Here is a 9,824-nt window from a genome sequence, read left to right as displayed (position 1 = left end):
CTCAAACCTGTAATCCCAGCACTTTGGGAGGCCGAGGTGGGTGGATCACGAGGTCAAGAGATCGAGACCATCCTGGTCAACATGGTGAAACCCCGTCTCTACTAAAAATACTAAAAATTAGCTGGGCATGGTGGTGTGTGCCTGTAATTCCAGCTACGCAGGAGGCTGAGGCAGGAGAATTGCCTGAACCCAGGAGGCGGAGGTTGCGGTGAGCCGAGATCGTGCCATTGCACTCCAGCCTGGGCAACAAGAGCAAAACTCCGTCTCAAAAAAAAAAAAAAAAAAAAAAAGAATCCATTTCTTTTATCAAAAGATAATTTAGAGGCAAGCATGGTGGCTTCTAATACCAGATACTTGTGAGGCTGAGGCATCTGATCCCTTGAGACCAGGAGTTCGAGGCTGGAGTGAGCTGTCCTGGTGCCACTGCCCTCCAGCCCGGGCTACAGTGCTAGAATCTGTCTCTAAAATAGAAAAGATAATTTAAATTTAATAAACTCTACAGGACATGTTGCAACTGGCAACTGTTAAAGGATTGAAGATGAATTTTGAAATACAGCATCATTTGCTTCATTTTTTTGTAAAAGTTTAAAATTAATATCCTGTGCCTTCTAAAATTGCTTTAAATCTCTTCTTCCATCCTGTCAACAGGCCTCTGGGAGACTGATTTGTCTATTTTGAATAACATTGAATCAAACATAGAAATGATTTAGATATACATTATCCTCTGTGAGTATATTTCATCACTCTAACCTAGATTAAATATGTTAATAAGGGAGAAACAAACTCATTTGTTTTGCATTAAAAATGTCAAGTATTTAAACTGTTATATTATCTATTCAAAGTGTGAGTATAGGAGTTTATTATGGGTAACGCTATTTTACTCGTGTTAATTATAATTATAGAACAAAAAAAGTTAATGTCATAATGATTTTCTTTATTACTCACATATCCACAATTTCAATGTGTATAGTTTCTGCGATTTTAAAATCTCCTATGTTACTCTAGTTCTGATAATATTTATTGAAATTTAATTCTGTTTGTTGAATCTAGTCATAAATATTGGACTTGTATTATATATTCATTCAGTTGTTTTCAAATTACCACTTCGATTGCATTTTACAAAAGCATCAGTTCGTGGTGGGCTGGAGATTTAAAAGTCCTGCTCCTTCAGCACCGATGGTTTGAGAAGCACTTGTGAAACGTTTTCTCAGGACTCCTTCAAGAGAGCTCCGTAGAAGTTTTCAGTGAGAACCTAAGTACTTAGTGACCAAGGCTTTTGGGAGACAGTTACATTTTATTAATATTTGTGACCCCTTGCTGGAGGAACCTTAGAGCAGAAGCAGGTCCAGGTTAGTTGGATTATACAGTTTGATGTTCTAACCTTGTATCACATTTAGTAGTTTCTTCAGAATGCATCTGAGATATGGGAGGTTAACATATTAATTCACTTCAAAGCTGGAAATCCCAGATTTCACAACATCTGTTTCAAATGTTAGAAGCACGAAACACAGCTCTGAAAGGCAGTAAGAATCTAGTCCTGGGCCGGAAACAAGAAGACCTGAAGTCTAATCTCAGCTCAGGATCTTGCCTGAGCTATGGTACGCAAAGACCAGTGAGCAGGCTGGGTCTCCTATGTTCTGGCTTTGTCAACAGGCCACCATCCCACATCTCTTTTGGACCTGCCAGCCAGATGTCTCAGCACTTTTCAAAAAACAGAATCCAGCATGTACTGCCTTCCATGCTTTCTTGGCCAAGTCTTCTGTGTACACAAATGCTGGGTGCTCTCTGCGGCCTTTGGTGTTACTGATTTCTTCCCTCTCTTGTCTTCCATGACTCTCTTTTGGTTCTTCTTCCACTTCCCTGACTGCTCTTCTTCAATCTCCTCTCTTTCTGCATTTTTCCCCGCTCCATCCTCTAGGAGGGTTTCACAACCCTCTTCTTTTCTATCCCCTTGGAGATCTCACTTAAACTCATGGGTCCCAATGTTCATCTCTCACATTTGTAAAAGTCACAGAGCTATTGATACAAGTTTTCCAAAATTCTAATTCGTATTTGACAGCTCAACTTTTGACACTGACAAATAAATAAGTCATTTGTTTTTCTTGAAGTGAGAAGCTCACTTAATTCATTTTCAAGAAAATGTCTTTCAAATACCCAAATCCGAATGACTGTCAGTCCTTCAAGTAAGGGTCATTTTCCATGAAGAAGGCAGGTTGTTTAGCTTACAGGTCAAGCCACTGCCTATGAACTTTTCCTTGCTTGTGCAGCATCCTACATGCCTTTCTGTCAGTGTCATGACTGAAAAATAACTTGCTTTCCTTTTACGTCTAACCTCAACTATTTCTAGTCTTTGGGCCTTAAACTATGGTGACTTTATTTTCTGAATCTTAGAACACATAGTTTGAAAAAGATTTTTTGTGCCATTTAGAGATACAAGAGACAGGCTGGAAGGTACCTGCTTTAATGGCTCTGATAGTTTGTGTGACTGACCAAGAGAACATTTGAAATTGGGACCATCTTAGGCATCCCTGACATAAGCCACCAGGGAGACTGGTGAGTGCCAGGCGCCTCCAAGAAGGTAGTGAGGATAGAAGGGATCATGTCAGTGTCCCACTTGGAAATGGTTAGGCAAATCTTTGAATGTTCGATCTAGCATGGCCTGACTTAAGTTGACATCCATAATGGGGCTGCTTAGAACTGCCTTGTCAACTCTGTCAACAGACACCAGACATTGAAATACCAAGTCAAAGAACAGTCTGGTAAATTAATGACCACACCAGCCCTACCTGCTTGCATATACAGCTGATGAACATTTATACTAGAAATTCTGGACAGACTGTTTATCTGCTTGATTCTGAAGGTGGATCTGATATGGCCATGGGATCACAGGCACCACCTGTTGGGGAGAAAAGTCTCATAATTAATCCATGATTGTTGGGCAGGTGAAAAAATAGGGCATTGTTATGGGAGGGAACTGATTATGGCCTTTATGCCTCACCCATCTGTCTGTGTAAAACACATTCACATCCTGACATATGGTCACCAGTTACAGTAGGGAGGAGATAATTACAAGGTACAAACGAGGAATGGACACCACAGCTTCCCTTTGTGGCCAATATAAGACAGTTTGAAGTGGGTCTTACGTTTAACTTTTCCTAAAAATAATCATGAAGAAAAGGGTCTTTTAACTTCAGTCTCAATTCTGCCTTTGAGATATTTTAATGCCCTACCAAGCCTGCTACTTCTCTGTTCTCTCAAACAGAAATCGTAAATATTTCTACTCATTTTCCTCACAGAAATGAATGGATATTTGCTGATGTTTAATGACAGTTGAAAGACTTACAAAAGACATGCCATATGTTTGTATGAGCTATTAATTCTATATGATTATAGTTTCCATTATGTTACTTATTTGATGCATGGGCAATATCTAATGTCAGATACTTTTTTTAAAAAGCTGTTATTATGTGTTGGGTACAATTTTAAGCACAATGCATATATTAACATATTGAAATATTGTAGAATTCTGTAAGATGGGAAATATTATTATTTCTATTCTCTAGAAGAAGAAACTGAGGCCTGGAGCCATTGATTGACTTACCCAAAGGCAAACAGCTAATAAATGGTGAAACTGAGCCTATCTGAACTCCAGAGCCTGTATTCTTTACCATTTTGCTTTAACATGGGTGAAATGGAGAGACCTTAGGCAAGGAGAAGACTCCAATTCTGCTGCTAGCCTCATGGTAAAGTAACTGTGTGGCTTTGGACAAGTCACGCACATTTTGGTCCTCAATTTCTTCAGTTACAAAACAAAAATGATAATACCCACTCTACTTACCTCAAGTAGTTAGTGAGGATGAAAAGACTGTGAGCAGCTTGAGAAAAAGAATTGGAGGGTTTATAACTGTAATCTGAGCCTAAGCACTATGCTTGATAGATAATTTTATTTTATTTATTTATTTATTTATTTATTTTTTAGATGGAGTTTCGCTCTTGTTACCCAGGCTGGAGTGCAATGGTGCGATCTCGGCTCACCACAACCTCCGCCTCCTGGGTTCGGGCAATTCTCCTGCCTCAGCCTCCTGAGTAGCTGGGATTACAGGCACGCACCACCATGCCCAGCTAATTTTTTGTATTTTTAGTAGAGACGGGATTTCACCATGTTAACCAGGATGGTCTCTATCTCTTGACCTCGTGATCCACCCGCCTCGGCCTCCCAAAGTGCTGGGATTACAGGCTTGAGTCACCGCGCCCGGCGATAGATAAATTTTTAATGATTGCCTGAATTTGTTTAAATGACTCATGAATGAATGAATGAGTCAGTGATTCTGCGAAATGAGGAATGTGAAACCTCCTTTAAGATTGTAAAGATCATACAACTATAAGGACTTATTCTTAATTTGCCAATGAAGTCCTAAATGAAAGATGTCAACAATTTTATTAAACTTTTAATTTTGAGATTATTATAGATTCACATGCAGTTGTAAGAAACAATGCAGAAGGATTCCATGTACCCTCTACCCAGTTCCCACCAGTGGTGACATTTTGAAAACTATAGCATAATGTCACAGCCAGGATATTAATATTCGCATCAAAGATACAAAACATTTCCATCACCACAAGGATCTCTCGTGTTGCCTTTTTATAGCCACATCCCCTTCCCATCTGCTCCCATGCCCCCTCCTTGGCAATCACTGATATGACCTCTCATGTCTACAATTCTGTCACTTCCAGAATTTTACGTAAATGGAATTGTACAATGTGTATAGCCTTTAGTGATTGGCATTTTCCCCCCAGCATAATTCTCTGGAGATACATTCAGGTTGTGTGTTTTAATTGTTTCTTGTTATTGCCGGTTAATCTTCTGTGGTATAGATGTACCATAGTTAGTTTAACCTTTTTGCTCACTGAAGGACGTCTGGACATCCACTTTTTGGCAATTACAAATAAAGCTGCTATAAATATTTATATGCAGACTTTTGAGTGAATATAAGCTTTCTTTCTCTGGGACAAATGTCCAGGAATGCAATTGCTGCATCATATGGTAGTTGGATATTTAGTTGTTTTTTAATGGAAGTGCCTGTTTTCCAGAGTGGCTATACCAGTTTACATTCCCAAAAGCAATGTGTAAATGATCTGGCTTCTCTGCATCCTTGCCAATGTTTGGTGTTGTCACTATTTTTACCTTAGTCATTTTGATAGGTACGTAGCAATATCTCTTTATGGTTTTAATTCACATTCTCTTAGTGGCCAATGATATTGAGCATCCTTTTATATGCTTATTTACCATCTCTATGTCCTCTTCAGTGAAATGTCTATGTCTTTTGCTCATTTTCCAACTGGATTTGTTTTTACTGTTTAGTTTTGAAAGTTAAAAAAAAAATATGTTCTAGATACTAGTCCTTTGTCAGATAAGTAGTTAGCAAATATTTTTTCCTAGTCTATAGCCTGTCTTTTCAGCCTCTTCACAGGAATTTTCGCAGAACAAAAGCTCATAATTTTAATGAATTTATCAGTTTTTCCTTTATGGCTTGTGCTTTTGGTATCAAGTTTTGGTGTCAAGTTTGAGAACCCTTTGTTTAGCCTTAGATCCTGTAGATTTTCTTCTATTTTTTTCTAATAGTTTGGTAATTATACATTTTACATTTGAGTCCATGATCCATTTGGAGTTACTTTTTGTGTAAGATGTGAGAATCAGTTGTAGTTTTTGTTTTTTTTGTGTATGGGTGTTCAATTTCTCCATAGCATCATTTATTGAAAAGCCTTTCTTTTCTCCATTGAATTGCTTTTGCACCTTTGTAAAACTCAGTTGGGCATATTTGTATGAGTCTATTTTTGGATTCTCTATTCTGTTCCATTGATCTGTGTGTCTATCGCTTTGCCAATATCACAGTTTTTATTACTGTGGCTATATAATAAATCTTGAAAACTGGTAAAATGAGTTACTTCCTACTTAATTTTTCTTTTTCAAATTGCTTTGGCTATTATTTTTTCTTTGTCTTTCCTTATAAATTTTAGAATAATACAATTGACAAAATATCTTGCCGGCATTTTGATAGGAATTGCATTAAACCGATATATCAGGCGTCCCCAAACTATGGCCTGTGGGCCCCATGCGGCCCCCTGAGGCCATTTATCCGGCCCCCCGCCACACTTCAGGAAGGGGCACCTCTTTCATTGGTGGTCAGTGAGAGGAGCACAGTATGTGGCGGCCCTCCAACAGTCTGAGGGACAGTGAACTGGTCCCCTGTGTAAAAAGTTTGGGGATGCCGGCGATATATCAGTTTGGGTAGAATAGATAACTTTACTATGTTGAACCTTCTATCCATGAATGGAGCATGTCTTCCTCTCCATTATTTAGGTCTTCTTTGATTTCATCACTGTTGTGTAGTTTCCTGCATACCAGTCTTGTACATGTTTGTTAGATTTACACCTGCTTTTATAGCAATTATGAATGGTATTGTATTTTTGTGGCCATGTGTTCATTGCAAGTATACAAAAAAAAATTGATGTATATATATATATATATATATATATATATATATATATATACACATTTATTGAAAAGCCTTTCTTTTCTCCGTTGAATTGCTTTTGCACCTTTGTAAAACTCAGTTGGGCATATTTGTATGAGTCTATTTCTGGATTCTCTATTCTGTTCAATTGATCTGTGTGTCTATCGCTTTGCCAATATCACAGTTTTTATTACTGTGGCTATATAATAAGTCTGTGGCTATATAATACTGTGGCTATATATACATACATATATATATATATATACTTTTTTTTTTTTTTTTGAGACAGAGTTTCGCTCTTGTTACCCAGGCTGGAGTGCGATGGCGCTATCTCGGCTCACCACAACCTCCGCCTCCTGGGTTCAGGCAATTCTCCTGCCTCAGCCTCCGGAGAAGCTGGGACTACAGGCACGCGCCACCAGGCCCAGCTAATTTTTTGCACCTTTAGTAGAGACGGGGTTTCACCATGTTGACCAGGATGGTCTCAATCTCTTGACCTCGTGGTCCACCCGTCTCGGCCTCCCAAAGTGCTGGGATTACAGGCTTGAGCCACTGCGCCCGGCCTGATGTATATATTTTTCCCTATCCTGCTTCCCTGCTGAAAACACTTCTAGATTTTAAAAAGTTTTTTAAATAGATATTTTGAGGTTTTCTACATATGCAATTAAATAAAAATCATTTTCTTTCTTTCCAATCTCTGTGCTTTTTCTTTTCTTGCCTTACTGCCTTGGCTCGAAGTTCCAGAACTACGTTGAATATGAGTCATGAGAAGGATAGCCATTAGCTGTGCTTGTTGATATGTTAATATTGATAGTTCTCAACAAGATTAAGATTGCTCCCAATTTTTTTTTTTTTGTTGTTGTTGTTGTTTTTTCTTTTTTAGAGACAGGCTTGTGCTCTGTCACCTGGGAGAGAACACAATGGTGTGATCATTGCTTGCTGCAACCGTGAACTCCCGGGTTTAAGCAATCTTCCCATACCAGCCTCCCAAGTAGCTAGAACTACAGGCATGTACCACCATGCCTGCCTAATTTTTAACAAATTTTGCAGAGACAGGAGCTTGCTACGTTGCTCAAGCTAATCTTGAATTCCTGGGCTCAAGTGATCCTTTTGCCTTGGCCTCCCAAAGCATTGGGATAACAGGTGTGAACCACCATACCCAGCCTTTTCTTTTTTTGGTAGATTGACCCTTTTACCACTATGTGATATCCCTCTCTATCTCTGGTAATAATCCTTGCTCTGAAGTTTACTTCATCTCACATTAACATAACCACATCTGCCTTTTTAAAATTAAAGTTTACATTATATATCTTTGTTGCAGGTAGAATAATGACCCTAAAGATGTTCATGTCCTGATTTTCAGAACCTGTGAATGTGTGACCTTATATAGTAAAAGAGATGTTGCAGGTGTGATTAAGTTAAGAACTTTGAGATGAGGAAGGTATCCTGGGTTATCCAGGTGGACTCAATATAATTACAAGATTCCTGAAAGTGGAAAAAGAAGACAGAAGAGGTCAGAGTGACGTGATATAAAAAGGACTCACCTGTCATTGCTGGCTCTGAAGATGGAGGAAGGCAGCCCTGAACCAAAGAACGTGGTTGACCTCTAGAAGCTAGAAAGCTGGGGAAGACAAGAAAACAAATTATCTCTGGAATTTCTAGAAGTAAGTGCAGCCTTGCCAATACCTTGACTTGCCTTATAAGACCTGTATCAGATTTCTGACCTACAAAACTGTAGAATGATACATTTGTACTCTTTCAAGCCACTAAGTTTGTAGCAATTTGTCGTAGTAGCAATTGGAAATGAATACAACCTTTTCCATCCTTTTACTTCCAACCTACCTCACTCTTTGGAGTGAGTTTCTTATAGGTAGCACATAGTTATGTTTTTTTAATCCACTATTTTTATTAAAAAAAAATTTCAATACACAATTGCTGTCTTGAAAAAGTCTACCGGCTGGGCATGGTGGCTCACACCTGTGATTCTAGCACGGGCGTCCCCAAACTACTGCCCACAGGCCGCATGCGGCCCCCTGAGGCCATTTGTCCGGCCCCCTGCCGCACTTCAGGAAGGGGCACCTCTTTCATTGGTGGTCAGTGAGAGGAGCACAGTATGTGGCGGCCCTCCAACGGTCTGAGGGACAGTGAACTGGCCCCCCTGTGTAAAAAGTTTGGGGACGCCTGTTCTAGCACTTTGAGAGGTCGAGGCAGGTGGATAGCTTCAGCCCAGGAGTTCAAGACCAGCTTGGTGAGACCTCATGTCTACAAAAAAAAAAAAAAAAAATTAGGTGTGGTGGCGAGTGCCTATAGTTCCAGCTACTTGGGAGGCTGAGGTGGGAGAACTGCTTGAGCCTGGGAGACAGAGGTTGCAGTGAGCCACTGCACTCCAGCCTACTTGACAGAGCAAGACCCTGTCTCAAAAAAAAAAAAAAAAAAAAGCCTATAGCACCTGGTATTCCCAGGTGATTTCCCATCCAAGTACTAATCAGGCCTGACCCTGCTTAGCTTCAAAGATCAGACAAGATCAGGTGCATTATTCAGGGTGGTATGGTCATAGATTCTGTTTTTTAGTTGGTGTATTTAGACTATTACATTTAGTGTCATTGATATGTTCAGACTTACGTCTACCATTTTGTATTTTGTTTTCTGTTTGTTCACTCTTTGTTTTTCTGGGTTTTTTTTCTTGCCTTCCTGGGAGTTAGTTGGTCATTTCTTAGCATCCCATTTTGATTTACCATATTGTTCTTTAATGTGCGTCTTTGATAACTCTTTAGTGTTTGGTCTAGGTATTACATTATATCCACAAAATTTATAAGTGTAATGTTATTACAATTTTTCCTGAAACATTACACGTTTTTTTCTAGGTCCACTCTATGGCAGCCCCTGTACTAGCTGCTGAGTTGTGAAGATGAATAAGGCATATTCACTACATATAAAGAGCTTATAGTTTCATGGGAGGGTCAGATACATTTAAAAAGTGTTCTTATAATGTATATGCCAAAATAGGAGTATTCATCTAAACCAGGGGTTGGCAAACCTTTTCCTGTAATGTGTCACATAGTCAATAGTTTAGGCTTTGTGGGCCAAATGATCTGTTACAACTATCCAACTCTGCTACTGTATTGTGAAAGCAGCCATAGACAATATGTAAATAAATGTTTGTGTCTGTGGTCCAGAAAAACTTTATTTTCAAAAACAGGCAGTGAGCCAATTTGGTTCACTGACTGCAGTTTGTTGACCCCTGTTCTAGCTATTATATATATATATATATATATATATATATATATATATATATATGTTTTTTTTGTT

General features: G+C 39.0%; 1 pseudogene; it reads right to left on the bottom strand.

The window, feature by feature from the left end:
- Positions 1-8,952: 8,952 nt before the first annotated feature.
- Positions 8,953-9,074, bottom strand: LOC120364722 (5S ribosomal RNA; annotated as a pseudogene).
- Between the last annotated feature and the right edge of the window lie 750 nt (positions 9,075-9,824).

The sequence above is a fragment of the Saimiri boliviensis genome, chromosome 6 (assembly GCF_048565385.1).
Source record: "Saimiri boliviensis isolate mSaiBol1 chromosome 6, mSaiBol1.pri, whole genome shotgun sequence".
NCBI lineage: Eukaryota > Metazoa > Chordata > Mammalia > Primates > Cebidae > Saimiri > Saimiri boliviensis.
This window is presented reverse-complemented; position numbering and strand designations above follow the sequence as displayed.